This window comes from Lycium ferocissimum, chromosome 6 (assembly GCF_029784015.1).
Source record: "Lycium ferocissimum isolate CSIRO_LF1 chromosome 6, AGI_CSIRO_Lferr_CH_V1, whole genome shotgun sequence".
Taxonomy (NCBI): Eukaryota; Viridiplantae; Streptophyta; class Magnoliopsida; order Solanales; family Solanaceae; genus Lycium; species Lycium ferocissimum.
In genome coordinates, this window is record NC_081347.1 from 56,408,456 (window position 1) to 56,425,686 (window position 17,231).

General features: G+C 34.4%; 1 pseudogene; it reads left to right on the forward strand.

Annotated features, from left to right (window-relative positions):
• Nucleotides 1-14,936: 14,936 nt before the first annotated feature.
• LOC132060829 (2-hydroxyisoflavanone dehydratase-like) lies at nucleotides 14,937-16,846 on the forward strand (annotated as a pseudogene).
• Nucleotides 16,847-17,231: the final 385 nt, after the last annotated feature.

A 17,231-nucleotide genomic window follows, 5' to 3' on the forward strand; every position in this document is an offset into this window, starting at 1 on the left:
TCACTGTTAGTCAAGCAAAATCATGTCGCAACTCTGCTAAATGGATCGAAGCCCTGAAAGATGAAATGAAGTCTATGAAAAACAATGGCATTTAGTATCTTGTCAAGTTACCGTAAGGATCAAAACCGATTGGCTGTAAATGGAATTTTAAAACCAAATGTGATTCGAAAGGTAACATCGAAAGATATAAAACATGCCTAGTTTCCAAGGGATTCACTCAGAAGGAAGGCATGGATTTTAAAGAGACTTTTTTGCCAATTTCATCGAAAGACTCATTTAGAACCATTATGACACTTGTAGCCTATTATGACTTAGAGATACATCAAACGGAGGTAAAGACTGCATTAGTCAATGTAGACATTGAAGAAATGATATACATGGTGCAACCAGAGAACTTTGAGTCCGAAGATTCAAAACACCTTGTATGTAAACTTAAGAAGTCTATTTACGATTTAAAACAGTCATCCCGTCAATGGTACTGGAAGTTTGATCAGGTGATAACCTCTTTTGATTTTAAGGAAAACACCATTGATCAGTGCATATATCTCAAGTTCAGTAGGAGCAAATTTATTATCCTCGTGCTATATGTTGATGATATTCTACTAGCAAGCAGTGATATAGATTTATTGCATGGAACTAAGAAATTTCTATCCAGTAAATTTGAAATGAAAGATCTTGGTGAGACGTCCTTTGTTCTGGGTATACAGATTCATAGAGATCATATCGGAGGAGTTCTTGGATTATCGCAAAAGACTTATATTGGTAAGGTGCTCAATATATTTGGTATGCAAAATTGTGCACCAATAGATACACCTATCGCAAAGGGCGATAAATTAAGTCTGCAGCAATGTCCAAAGTTGGATATAGAGAAGAAAGAGATGGACAAAATTCCATATGCATCTGCAGTGGGAAGTCTCATGTATGCACAAGTTTGTACGCCTCCATAAATAGCGTACATAGTGGGAATGTTGGGCAGATATTTAAGTAATCCTGGAATGGATGTTTGGAAGGCAGTGAAAAAAGTTATAAGGTATCTTCAAAGAACTAAAGGTTACATGCTCACTTATCGGAAGTCGGATCACTTGGAGATCGTGGGATATTTCGATTCAAATTTTGCTGGATGTCTGGATAGTAGGAGATCCACATCAGGTTATGTCTTTATGATGGCTGGAGTAGCTATTTCTTGGAAAAGTGTCAAACAAACACTAATATCTTCTTCTACTATGGAAGTTGAATTTATAGCTTGCTACGAACTATCAAGTCAGGGAATATGGATACAGAATTTTATAGCCTGAATGCAGATAGTCAGTGGCGCAGACAGACTACTGAAAATTTATTGTGACAATAAATCTGCTAAGTTATATACAAAGAACAACTAGAGTTCGTCAAAGTCAAAGCACATAGACATTAAATTTCTGGTTGTGAAGGAAATAGTTTAGAGTTGTCTTATGTCGATTGAACATATCTGTACAAACTCGGTGATTGCGGATCGCTCACTAAGGGTTTACCACCTAAAGTATTTCCTCAGAATGTCACTCATATAAGTGTTGTTAGACTTTCTGATGAGACAGTTTAGTGGGAATTTGTTATTATATTTATGTTTTTGACATGTTAAAGTTTTTTTCCTGTACAGATTGAAGTTTTACAAAATTTATGAATTTCGGGTGTTCATTGATAACTCTGAAAATAAAGATATTAACTTTCTATTGTGGTTTTGCATAAGGTATAAGAAAGCGATATTGGACTATTCATGTCATAAAGTAGGACCAGTTGAAAATAGACATGACTTAGATCATTTTACATGTAATTTTCATATTGGTATTGCTAATATATGTGACCATTGATGGGTTTGGTTACGACTATATGTTACTAAAACTGCTTTGATCCTATATTAGTATTAACGATGGACCAGATTGTTTGAGATATTTCAATTAAGATAGTAAAAGTTTGTGCACACTAAAGTTTTAGCTATGTATGATTGTTCAGAAATATATGTGGTCCAAGTGGAAAATTGTTAGTGATTTTCTATTTTATGGACTCACATATTAATATATTTATACATAGATATGCTACCATTAAAGAATCTCATTTTATGATCCAATAAAGTATTATTATATGGGCCTAGGAAATATCTTGTCACGACCCAATTTTACTAAGTCGCATAGGCACCTACCATTCCCCACCTTGGTAGGCCAACCCTTCCCTTAACTAGCATACAACTAGAAATGCAGAACAACTATGTAAATAACAATAAATATCAATATCATTTAAAAATGAATAAGTGCGGAAGACATTACAATCCCCAAAGAAGTAGTCTGACTCGTCCAAGAGCAACCAAAAGAATGTCTAATACACAAGTCTGAAAGTCAAATAAAAAGTTGTTTGAATGATGGAGTATAAAGACAGGATAGTGACTCTCAGATGCTTACCCTAGATACTCGCAAGCCAGGCCTCGGAACTCAGCTTCAAGAAGTAGGGGTGGAACCTATCTCAAACTCTACACCCTGAAAAGAAGTGTAGCAAGATAGCATCAGTACAAACAACACGTACTGAGTAGGCATCATAGCCTGACAACAGTTAATGAACATATATAAGAAAAGAGATTGTAGAATAGACATGCTCGCAATCAGATATAGGACATAACCACATATCCAAGAATAACAGTTCAAGTATCGAAATATCCAAGAAGCCCTTAGTGAGTTATATCTAGATCAAGCTTATAATGAAGCATCTAAACTCAAGTCCTGCCAAGTTCTCCACAATTTCTCAGAATAATCAAACACTAGTACTACCTACAATATTATTCGAAACCTCAAGTCTTATCCTAGGAGAAATTATCTACTCCTCGAATCCATCATTCCTCATGTATATACTAATCAGGCCCAAGACGATCTCAAGTCAGGAACCAAATAGAAAATCAATATTCACGAACACCACACGGTACAATTAATAATCACAAGCAAAAATCAGGGGTATGAGTGGATGAAATATGAATGCAATGCTATGCAATGATACACACATGCTCTGGGAGGACGATGTCCACCATCCGACAGTCATGACCCATGGGGAACCGCTAAGTCCATGTATCGTCATTCCGTATCTCACAGCCTAGAATGACTCATCTATCCTGATACACATATGCTCCGGGAGGACGATGTCCACCGTCCGACAGTCATAACCCATGGGGGATAGCTAAGTTCATGTACCGTCATTCCGTATCACACAGCCTAGAATGACTCCTCCACCAAACTCCCTGCTAGCCACTCCATATCACACATCATAGAGATGGCTCCGCGATACAATAATGTCATAAGAATCATAATTACTTCCCTTCTCAATTATCACCGTCGCACCAATATCAAGATCACAACAACATAGCATGGATATGAAAATGTATGTCATGCAAAGAGAATATCGAATGCAACATCTTCGTTTTAGTCGTACCACACAAGGACACTTATCACAACAACAACATCAACAATATCATATCTTTCCTTACCCTTCCAACGACATCAACATATGATAAAATACGGTCTCCAACTCATAAGGTCAACCACTAAGCATCCAGTCTAGAGTCATTCAATGTTCCATTCTCTTTTAACATCATCGGTACCAAGTTATGGTTCAATATCAATAACATATGAAATGAAGATGCATACCATGCATGAAGTCATCATCAACAGTAAGTCATAAGTCAAGTTTCCATCCAACTAGTCTCCCATGATAGATAGAATCCTCCAGATCATATATGAAATGCTTAGCATGATTCCTAGAGTTTCTAACATACCACAAGCCCGAACACATAAAGCAACAATACAAATAGAACGAAACAAGGCGACAAACCACAATGAATCAACAACTGTCACGATCCATTTAGCCTAGGCCATGTGGGCACTTACCTTCCCACCTTGGTAAGTGAACCCTCACCCAACAATGAACCAATACATAAAAGGATGAAAATTAAGTAGCGGAATAGAATAAATGCGTAAGTCTCACGATAGAAAGTAGTAGAAAATGCGGAAGACAATAAACACCCCCAAGGTCTAGTTTGAATAATACAAGAGCATCTAAAGGGAATAATACAATCTGGAATACTAATATAGGAAATGTCTATGTCTCTGAAATAAATAAGACATATGATAAGAAGGTCTTCAAGGTCAGCGTACGGCCATGCTCACCCTGGAAACTCGAGAGAAAGCTGAATGCGTCTATTAGCCACGGGTCACTGAAGTGGATCCGACCTGATACTCTGCATTCATAAAAGAATGTAGCAAGTGCAGGTCAGTACAAACAATAGTACTGGTAGTCATCATCGGCCGACTAAGCATAACTAACACAATTCAGATAATAAAGTAGCTAAGCAAATAAACCAACCAAGCATAAGACAATATAATCACAACCGAGTATCCGTCATCGCCTATGTAAGCTTCTAATCCCAAATATGTCAAGTCTGAATATATCTGATCCAATCCAACATCACAATCCAATCATCAAGCATCTCAATCAAATCATAATGCGATGTAATGCCATAATGGTATGAATGCAATGCAATGCCATGTAAATGAGGTGTACACATGTACTTCGGACGGAAATATCGACGTCTCGGTAGCACAACCTAGCGTGACTCATGAAGTCTAAGTGTCACCCGTCCTGGATCTTTGTCCAACAGACAGACGGAACCCCGGATCTTTGGCCACGGAGGGTTCCTAATGTATTAGTATATTTATACATAGATATGCTATCATTAAAGAAGCCCATTTTATGATCTAATAAAGTATTGTTATATGGGCCTAGGCAATATCTATTATTTCTTATCTTTTATATTTGATGGAAATATATTGAAAAGGTACCTTAAATCTGAAAAGGCACTTCAGTACCTTTTAAATATAGATGGTCACTAAACCAGAAGAGATGCTACTTTTCTTTTTTCTCCATCTCAGAAAAGAATGACTAAAAAGTGCATTCTTCAAGGCTTAGAAGATCTTGTCTCCTTCAATCAATTCTTCCAACAGAACAAGGTTAGTGCCCTTATTGTTGATCATCATCTATTAATTTACTTGCGATCTTGTGTTGTTAATTAAGTTTTCCAATAGTCTAGAGATAGACTTAACAAAATATTCAGCCACTATCCATAAAATTATCATGGACCTGGCCAGTTTTACTATACTATTCTAGTAGATAAAGCATGTTAACTAAATGCATAACTAGTTATGTTCCGGAGGTTATTTCTTATTGTTACGTACAAAAGCTGATAAAGCTATTGTCTTTAAAGTGTAGTTTATATCGCACTGGCCTTACGATTAATACAAACGTAACTTCAAACTAGGCCGTGCCCACTTCATAAGTCATTTAAAGTTAACTTAGATCGTTCAACCTTCAAACATAGAGGCCTTTAAGTTGGGGACTGCCGAACCAAACTTCATACATATTGTTACGGTTCTCTTTTACACGGGTTAAGGCATAAAAGTAATCCGAGGTTGTTGGTGCTCTAAATTGGATATTTAGTTTTTAGTGTCGCCACCTAATTTATTCAAAAGGAAAATTAGGAAAACCGGGTTTAAGAGTTTTTCAGACCGAGAAAAATTCTTATAAGGTACCAAAGATCGAGGTAAGGGTTCTGGTAATCCCCCAGGGAAGGTTTTACTCACCTTGGTATTAAGGATCCGTAGAATACGGTTGACCTACGAGCTTCATTGTAAGGTTATGTTATTTGATTATGTGTTTGTAAAATATTTTCCACAAAAATATAAGTTTCTTAGCATCATATAAGTACAAGTATTTTAGAAAAAATTTGGGAAAAAGTCCCCTTACGAATAAGGGTTTTTTGGTTCAAAAATCCGCGCAAGTGTTCAACTCACGTCGTTTTCGGACTAGGACACACTCGGGATCGCTCCCGTGTAGAGTCGCTACTATTCTACTCCTAACGAGATGAGTTTAGTACTTACGGGTTTTATATATATATATATATATATACATATACATATATATATATTATATTATATATATATATATATATATATATATATATATAAAGTATGCGATATATTCCCTTTTTTTTACATATATATATTTATAAAGCACAAGTCCTTCAAATATTAAGTCCAAATTTTAAAGTGAAGCCCATAATTCAACCAATACTCCAAGTCCAAATCCGTCAAACCTCCATTTGGCCCAATATGAATTTATTTCCGTTCAGAATCCCTTTTGAGGTCCAAAGTGCCGTAAGTTTCAACTCAACAGTCCAAACGTATGACAATTCGGTCCAAGCCCAGTAATAAGAATAGTTTCCAGCTTTTAATCTCGGGCCCAATGTCAAAAAATGTCCCCATTTTTAGTTCATGTTAAGCGGACTTCCGGGTCCAAATTGAATTGTCGATTTAGCCAAAAATGTTTCCTCAAACGTACCATTTTCCTTAGCCCAGAAAAAATCATTTAGTTTCAGGTTTGACACTCAGTTTTTCGTCCAAAATACACCTTTGTCATGACCAGTTTTAAAACCAATTTATCCCAATCAACCAACGTCCAGTTTTTGTGATCATATTTCAGCAAAATCTTTACCATCTTTTGTGCTCCAAAATCATTTTTATTTGATCTAAAAATCCGAGAGTGCTCATGTTAAGATTATTTTTTATCGAGTTAGGATTTAAAAGAAAAAAAGATTTGTACCAATTTTAGTTTAAATGCCTATTTAAACTAAGTGTTAATCCTACTCTACACTCATAAGGGTTTCACTAATAATAAGGTTTAATTTTACAACCCATACATCAAATAATCAAATGAAGAAAGGGAGGGGAATCTCAACTAATGGGCTACCCACCCCATTAGTGCCATTTTCACCCATGGCTGGGCCTTCACCATTTTCACCCATGGTTGGGCCTTCAAAATATATTAGCTTCCCTTTTAATAATCATCCAGCCTTGAACAGAATTGGAATTGGGCCTCAGCCCAATTCCTGTATGCATGCAGGAGGACCCAGGAAGGCAAGTGGATTTCACATAGCAAAGGAGATAAAAATTAATACCATGCACATTTAAGGGCATGCAATTAGATAACTTTAAATTGCACAGAACTGGGCTAAGGCCCAATCAGCCTTATAAGTTCATTGGTTGAACCAAGGTCAGCCATGATTTGCATGATATATGTATGTATTTGAGTATACCACAGTATATACATTCATGAAGAAAGTTAGACGGATAATATTAAAAAGCTCTTGCCCCTTTTTTCCCAATGTTGCACAAGTTCTAAGAGTTTCCAAGAATCCCAGGCATGGCTAACACTAGGAAAGGCTCATGCTTAATCTATATTGACCCCATAAATTCCTCATCAATGTATTTAGACCAAGGTATACTGGTCATATACACATATATACATGACCTATCAAGCATATTTGATTATGCAGTGAACATATAGGACTCAGAGAAAGGAATTTTGCAAACTCAACATAGAGATAATTCAGGCAGGACATGTTTTGTAACACTGAGCACATACAGGATCAAATAAGATAGATTGACAAACCCAACAAGCACAGGACTTTAAACTGCATGTATTCAATATTCTAGTCAAGACTTAGACAAGAAGAGCCCCCAGTAAAACTGAAAATTATAAGCAAAAAAAAAAATAAGTCAGTAGTCCAACTTATTTTTTTTTTGGCTTATAAGCCGTTTTCACTTATAAGCCGCTTTAGATAAACTAAGTTAAATGTGTCCAATTATTTTTTTGAGCTTATTTTAAGCACAAAATGACTTTAAGCTGGCCAGCCAAACACTAAAAAAAGCTGAAAACAGCTTATAAGCCAATCCAAACGGGCTCGTAATCATATCATTCAAACACATATAAGACTCAGTCAAGGTATACTTGAAATATTTTGAATCCTATAAGTCCTAATCAGACACATTAACCTATTCTTACAACCACAAACCAAGTGAAGTGTATCAGTATCATATAGACAAGTACAGGTCTAAGGTAAGGCCAGTTGGTAAACACTGAACACTTAGATCAGGTATATGTCATGTCTCTTTTGGGAGACAGAGATCCATAATCATCAAGCAACAAGATGTATTGAGTCAGGTATGTTTATACAACAACTAGGACTATTCCTATTAGTTGCTTTTATTTTTTAAAAGGGAAGTTAAAATAGGAGAATGAAGAACTAACATTTTAAGTTTAAACAAGGACCATTGGCATTAGATATCATGACAAGAACTAGATATTTAACCATCCTAACACAACAAAAGAACAGGGAAACTCAACTATGAGTAAACATGGTGGTCTCAATACACAGAGTGATTGCACAACATAGTTGAACTCAATGGCTTGACTCAAAGGCAGCTAAATAACATAACATAACCAAGCATGGTAGATTAACAGATTCAAGAAGCAAGAAATTGTATCATTCCTACTAGACTAAGATAAGGTAAGTAAAACAAGTTTGGCAAGGTATTAAGTGCACTGAACTGAGTTAGATAAGACTAGGCCAACTGGGACATGTTTTAGACCAGCTGAAACTAGGCTGATTCTCCCACAGGATCAACCCCCACAGCTTAGTCATAATGCAACTTAACAAACAGGGAAACCAGTATCAGACATGGTGTTGATCAAACCAAATAACTGGACTAAGCAAAGAAATAAGTGTTCATACTGATTTTACATGGTAACATCCAACATGAAGTTAGTACTATGTTGCAATAGTGACTAAACCAAACAAGGGATAAAACCTACTCTAAATCATGACAACTAGACTGAACCAACTAATATGATAAACAGGATATAATTACTGTACTTAAACACTAAACCATAACAATTATACTAAAACAAACAAACAAGAAACAGACACAAGCAAGCTAAACTGAACTGAACCAATAATTAAGCACAAAAAGGGAATGTAATCATATAAAAAGAAAATAAAATAAAAGAGAAAGGGAATTACCTATTTTTGGTGCAGCCTTGGTCGAGATTGGACTAGGAGACTCCGATTCTTTCCCCCAAAACTCGAATCAACAACAGACCACACAAAGCAAATAAACCAATTAAAACTTTAAAACTTAAACTCACTGAAAATTAAGTGTCTTAAGCACTTAAGCTAGAAACCCTAGGTATTCAATGTATAACAAGCGAAAAATAAGAGTTTTTCAAGTGTTAAGATGTCAAAGTGTGTCCAATAATGAAAAATAAATCCTGTATTTATAGAATCCCCAATTCTCCAAACCCTAATTTTGAATCGATGTGGGAAAAGCTCAGTTTTGTGGGATTCAAATCTCATAATGAGCATCAATGGTCCAGATTCAAGTGTAGGGAAGGATAAAGGGTCAGATTTTGACTTTAAACTAGCACAATCCAAAGAACCTCTCAAGAGCTAATCAAAGACGAGTATTCAAAAGAGGTAGAAACAAACGCCATTAAAGAAATTCAGTAGTGAACATTGTAAAGATGCAGAAAAAGTGAAAAAGCATAAGATAATACTGTGTTTGGGTTGTCTTTGGGTGGAAATGGTTGAGAAATGGCAGAGCCATTAATGCTCTTGCCATTCGCGGCCATCCAAATACTTACCCTTCCAGCAAACCCCTTTCTTTGCCATTTCCAGCAAGAGTGATGTAGGAGAGAGGGAGTGAAAGGTGAGGCGGCTAGGGTTTCTCAAGAGGGAGAGAGAAGACCAAGACCTAAGGGTCATTTGGTTTTGTGGTAAATGGGAAAAGGGTGTGGGTTTTCCCCCTTAAAAACTGAATTGGGCCAGGTCTGGTCCTAATTTGGACTGGGCTTGGCCAAATTTTAAGAGAAATGGGGCCTGAATCTGATATACATGTGTATACATATGATATACTTGTATATCATATGTATATCAGCATATACATACGTATATAAGCAGGATTTTGACACTAATTTCAATAAATAACCAAGATTAGAAAAAGACTACTAGTTTAGGCCCTTAATCAGGATTAATTAGAGTTAATTGAACAAGCAAAGTCTACTTTTGTAAATGAGGCCTTTAATTGACTTAGTCTTAAGACTAGGCTATTTCAATTTTAACCTCTTGGTCCAATTGACCATCTTTTTAAAAGTGACTTTGCAGTAACGACCTTGATTAATTAGACCAATGATTTTGGTCCTTTCATGCTAGGTTATATTTCAATTAAATAAGCAATTTAGAAGTAATTTTGCAATAGTAACCTCATTTATGGGAAATGATTTCCAATTGGGACACTGTTAGGCTATTAATTGATTATTTTGAATTATAGCCATCAAATAAGTAATTTCTAAAATTAACCACAATTAACTGCTCAATTAAATATGCAAAAATTCTAATAGTTTTGACTAAATGAGAACTGGGGAAAAATGATTAATTTATTTTAATCAATCAAATTCCTTGAATTTTGAATAGAGTAAAATACTTGCAATTTGTCCATTTGGCTAGTTTACAAATTAAGTAAAATAATTGTTATAATTTTGTAAAATGTGCCAATTAATTTATAAGTGATTTATAAGAATTTTTTTAGAAATTACCATACCAAATTAGGGATGGCAGGTATTTTCTAAATAATTTATAAAAATTATTTCTACTTTCAGAAAAAATAGATATTTTGCTCTATTCGAATCCAGGGACTCTGGGCGATTAAAACAAATCCCGGGAGGTCAAAAATTAGGTGTCAACACATATATGTTTCATGATTTAAAAGGAGAATAGAAAAGATATGAATAATTACTAAGATAAAATAGTTAGAATTTTGAAGATAAAATAGTTAGAATTTTGAATGAACTAGAGATTATAGGAGAAAACCTTTAAAGCATTGAGAAAATAATGAGATGATTTGTAAATTAGATGTTATAAAGCCATAATATACTATAAACCAACAGTTATAGAAGCTACTATACTGAGCAGGATTCAGAAGATCATAAGATACAAATAAGAAAATTATTAGAATTAGGAGTGATAAGAATGTCTATTCAAGTGATAGGCCGGCCAGAAATTGGTCATACAATAAGTCATAAAATATCAATAATAGAAAATGGATTGAATAATTTAATGAATCTTTATAAGTCTTTTTTCGTAATTCGACACTCAAAAGCATTTTTGAAAAATTACCCAAATGCGAACTAGTTATGTTATACTAACAAGAGCATTCTCAAGGAATTTGACTAAATACAAACAATTACTATAACCCCCTCCCCTCTTACCCAAGGCCTTAATTTTTCTTAAAGTCCAGTTATTCAAATAAATTTCCAAAAGAAGCGTATTTTAAAATTTTGGTAAACCAGAACCTTTGGACACTCCAAATAGTTTAAATGATGATATTGCGTAATTTCTTAGGCTTTTGTTACATCACGGCTTCCCACTCGAACAAAAGGAGATAAGATTCTATGTCACCTCTTAAAAAAGATATTAATTTTTTTAGAAAATTAAAACAATTGCAAAATTAGTCAAAGGGGGTTTGGATTGGCTTTTTGTGGTTTAGCTTATTTTTGTACCGTTTTGGACTAAACGCAGATGCTTAAAAAAACTTTTTATTTTTTTTAAATACCACAAAAAATAGAAAAGAGCTTAAAAATCAAAAAAATATTTCAAATAAGTCAATCCCAACACCATCTTAATCCAATATACTTATATGTTAATGTTAATTGGTTACTAATAAATGAATCCACTCCAATAGCGCAATTTTTCGAGAAAAACAAAAGCAGCATGACGGAACATCTTGGTACTCTCTCTCTCCCTCCATTTTTACTTGTTTATGTTTGATTTGACACGCCCCTTAAAAAGTGCGGGAGAAATGAATTTTTAGCTCTTTACAATTTTGTTTTAGTTTTATGACCTTTTTACAAGATATATTCATTTTTACTCATAAGAGATCCTAAAGAAGTACTTCATCCATCCCATTTTATATGGCACCTTTCGGATTTCGAGATTCAAACAAGTCTCTCTTTGACCGTAATTTTTTCATTTGTCTTTTAAATATTTTGAATTATCAATTCTTGTGACTTATATTACTTTTTATATAGTTTTTCAAATATATAAATTTTAATTAAAAAAAAAAACTTAAAGATTCCATGCAATTCAAGGTAAAAACTAAAGGGTTTGACTTTCAAAGTTCGAACTGTGCCACATACATTGAGATATGGAGTAATTAAAAAAGGCAAAATACATCAAAACTCCCCTGAACTATACACGAAAAGTCGATATCACACCTAAACTATACGGGCGACCTATTACACACCTGAACATCTAAAAAGTGATATTAATACCACCCGACAAAAGTGATGTGGCACAAATTATAAAAATAATTGAAAAATAAGCGCGTTTTAATTAAAATTTATTTATTATTTTCTTTTTTTAATTACAAAATATATATTTTTATAATCCCCACCCACCCTATCCCCACCCTTCCACCCGACCCAACCCTCTTCTTCTTCATCCCCAACCTATGCCACCCTCATCTTCTTCATCCCCCAACCCAACCCCCCCCCCCCCCACTCCATCTTCATGCCCCTCCCCCTTCTCTTCATTCCCCGTTTTTTTTTTTTTTATTCTCTCTCCTCCGTTCATGCCACCACGCCGCCGCCCCATCGTGGTGTTTTTTTTTTTTTTTGAAATTCTTTGAAGGCGGTTCGTGCAACCCTTCTTCACCCATTTGAAGGCATTCGGCAATTTCTTCATTGTTGTTAAACAATGAAGAAAATTTTCCATTTGAAGTAAGTGCGTGCAATGAAAATTTCCCATTTGAAGGGCAGTTCGTGCAATATCTTCATTGTTGTTAAAAGTTCATTTGAAGGGCAATTCGTGCAATTTCTTCATTGTAGTTACGCATTGTTTCTTAATCTTGGATAAATTTGAGTGTAAGTGGGACGAAAATACGGATTTGTTCAATTTCGGTGAAATGGAGAAAAAGAAGACGAAGGATTTTGGGAGTGGCGTTAGAGGAGAAGAAGTCGTGGTGGTGGTGGAATGGGAGTGGAGGAAATGAAGATGAAAAAGAAGGGCGGGGGCTGTGCTAATGGAGATGAAGTGAAAAGGGAAAAACTTTTTAAAAAACTTCATCTCCATGGGAGATGAAGTGAAGAAACAAACAGGGGAAGGCACAGTGAAGAAGACACAATGAAAAGGGAAAAGTTTTTTAAAACGTGGGGCCCACAAATAAATAAGTAAGAGAAAAAGCAAATAACGTGTTGTCGACGTGTCGCGCGCGTGTGGAACACCTCACACACGAGATCGGTTAAATGTCCGTGAGGGGGTAAATAATATCACTTTTTTATATTTCAGGTGTGTAATAGGTCGTCCGTATAGTTTAGGTGTGATATCGACTTTTCGTGTATAGTTCAGGGGGGTTTTGATGTATTTTGCCAATTAAAAAATGATAAGTTTACTATATCAACCTTTGGCTATAATAAATTCAATATCCTGAAAAATAGCATTAGAAAATGATTAAAGTTAACAATAAGGGAGAATTAGAAATTAAGTGATAAATTCTATCCTAATTTTTTAAAATTGAACAAGTAAAAATGGATCGAAGTAATTGATGTATTTATCATGGCTTAAGCCGGTTCCCGATCTATGCCTATACCCAAATTTAAAGTAACGCTCTAAGTCGAGACAAAAGGAATTAATGAAAATTGTAAAATTAGTACTTCGAGTAACTGTCAGTTCATAGATTTGGTCTTCACTTTCACACTTTACTCTTTTAGATTAAACAATTAGGCGGAGAAGACCAAGAAGAAAAGGTGTCTAAACTTAAGAGAGAAAAAAGATTGGACCATGCTACAATTTGGCAACTAGCCATTCAAATTTTAAGGGGCTACTGATGTCCTAGACTCCTATCCGCCTATTTTACTTTAGGGAAATTGGTTTATTTTTCTCTTTCACTATTTGAAATAGGATAACTTTGTCTTTCATTTCGTTTTTGGCCTCAAATTATGTCATCATTAGCCAAGTAGCTCACTTTCTCGCACCCCGCTAACTGACATCAGGTCAAATAAAAAAAAAAATAAAAAAAAAGGCCAATTTTGCCTTAAACTATTTGAGATTGCGCTTAATTGAGTACAAAATTTAAAATATTAGTAATAATTTGAGAGTGTATATTGTTGAAGAAATTCATGTGATATATCAAAAAGAAAATCTTATCTAAATTCATTCCATTAAAATGAATCTTATATTCAAATTGACCAAACTCTTAATTAGCCATTATGTGATTTAATGTTATAATTCATTGTCAAATATACAAAGCTTTGAATAGCCTTGATAGTCAATTCCAACGTTAGCTTTTCTTTGTAACAAATTCTTTAATGGCTATTACTAGTCATTATGTTCCTAACGTTAATTTCATATTCTTCATTAGCTTTGAATAAGACTTGAATGACTTTCACTATGTCTGAGAAGGTTACACATATCAATATCATATGTTAATCTCTGCCATTTCGCTGCCTATATTCTCATTGGCTTTCTATGAAGGATGGACTAACAGAGAAAAATCCTTTAGTAATTTACTTAAGTCCTTTTATTTCGTGTGTTGGCTTTTTTATAAGATAAATCTTTGTTAGATTCTTACATAGTTTAAACTAGAAGAGCTTGTTGAATCTTGGGAATACATTCATACCGAGTAAAATATCCTTAAGGACAGTGTCATAATTGACGCTCCTCAAGCTTTCAAGAATTCGCTATAGTGTTCGTGATCAAGTATTTTCCGATAAGATTCGTGATCAAGTATTTTCCGTAAGTTTTTCAACATATATTAATTTAAATGGGAGGAAATATTAATGCAGTGATTGAAAAGTAAGGCAAATATCACATCAAAATTAAAGTGTGAATAGTTTAATAAATTAAGTTCTTGAAAGTGACAAGTGATAAATAGACCAGTGTCACACATCTTGGAAGGTCCCAGAGTAATAAAAATTGTACCGTACACAGAAGGAAGGTTTCCTCCCTATATATAGAGAACTTATTTCCCAATCTAAATTGCTAGTCAAAGAGAGTGAAACAAAATCGGGTCTCATTTTTCTGTGAATTCTATTCTTGTGTTATACAATGGCTAGTGAGGATAATGAGATTGTCACTGATCACTATCCCCATCTCCGAATTTACAAAAATGGCCGCGTTGAACGTTTCTACCATTTACACAACATGTTCTACGTCCCACCAGCACCAGATTCAGATCCTGACACAGGTGTCTACTCTAAAGATATAACCATCAACTCTCATGTATCTGCCAGACTATTTACCAAACAAGTGCACAAACCACAAACTTCCAATTATAGTATTTTATCATGGTGGCGGACTTGTTCTTGGATCAGCTTTTTTTAACATTTATCACCGTTTCCTTAATCTTCTGGTTTCTAAATCCAATTCAATTGTTGTGTCTGTTGATTACAGGTAAGGGTGTCAAATGAACTGGTTGGGTTAAATTTGAGCAACCGATATAAGTTATGATAATAAATGGGCTGGTCAATTACCCTCTCAAAACTTACTTGGGTAGAAATAAGCTAAGGAACGAGTCATAACTCAACCCGTTCAATTCTTAATAAATTTTAATTTCTTTATTTGTTTCTTTATAATTTGTTTAAATACTTAATAAAACTTTTAATTTATTTAAATACTTAATAAAACTTTTTCTTCTTTTATGACTATATACTCTCTCCGTTTTAATTTATATGAACTCATTTGATTGGACACGATATTTAAAAAAGAGGGAAGATTTTTGAAATTTGTGGTTCAAAATAAGCCTTGAAAATTTGTGTGGCTGTAAATCATTCATAAAGTGAATTTGTTTTCAAATTACGAAAGAGGTCATTCATTTTGGCACGAACTAAAAAGGAAATAGGTTCAAACAAATTGAAACAGAGGGAGTATAACATATCAAACATCTTTTTAAAAATATTATGACTGAGATTTCTCATTGGTCAATTTGGATTACATATTAACACAGATTCTAGATGGGTTGAATTAGGCGATCATATTTTTTTGAGCTAATTTTATCATTCTTAATTACAGATTAGCCCCAGAACATGACGTATCGATGGTTTATGAAGATTCTTGGACTGCCCTTCAATGGGTGGCTAGCAGCCAAGATTCATGGCTAACAAGTCACGGTGATTTTAGTAAGGTGTTTATATTTGGTGAAAGTGGTGGGGCCAACATAGTTTTCAATATGGTAATGAGAGCAGGCATAGAAAAATCAAACTGCGATGTTAAAATAAATGGTTCTATTCTTGCTTGTCCTTATTTCTTGATCCCACATGAAAATGTTGACGTGGAGAATTTGTTGGCTTACAAGTTATGGGCCAATATTATTTGTCCAAAATTAAGATCTCCTTTTGATTGTCCAATGATAAATCCTCTTTATAAAATGGCACCTAGTTTATCAGGGCTAGGATGCTCAAAGTTGCTTATGTGTATTGTTGAGAAAGCTGGTATGGTTCCTCGAGAAATGGTGGTACAATTTGTTGAAGGTGTGAAGAAAAGTGGATGGAATAGAGAGTTGGTTTTCATTGAGGTAGAAGGAGAAGGTCATTCATTTTTTCTAGAGGATCCTGAAACTGAGAGAGCTAGAGATCTGATTAAACGATTTTCTTCTTTCATCCAAAGCAGCAAGTGATTGTATTTTTCGTTATTGCTGAGTTATGTTACTAGCTAGTGAATAATTGATTGTCAGCTCCGTTGTTTGAATTATAGTCGGGAGAAGCGTTCTTAGTGGACCGACCCAAGTCCCCTGGAAGAGGGCGCCAAAGACAGTTATTAATGTGTTAGTGTCATTTTAAATCTTGTTCTAATAAAAGTCTTAGCTTGCTTAATAACAATCAAACTCGTTTTAGACATAGTAGAATCAGATCAAAGCAAGCAAGAGAATCCACATTCATATATATTATCGATATGTTTTCTTTTTTTTAGTCTATTTAAAAAAAAAGATATATTTTCATATTTAGAAATAATTTAACTGTAAATATATATTTACACTTAATAATAGGATTTATAGCCACACAAAATATTTAGGACTTGTTTTCAGTCAGAAGTTTCAATTTTTTTTCTTTTTTGTTAAATTACTTGTTCAATTGAAGTGCATCACAAAAACAAGGAGTAATACGTAATTGAACGATAGGTGAGTCAAATTTCTTTTCAATCTTGTTTATAAATCAACCTATGAAAATAGAGCAAATGGGTCTTGTCTACATTACAATTCCCATATTATAACCCCTGCATTAAGATCTCTATATTTTCAATTCACGCATTATAATTAACACCTACCGACAATTTCTAC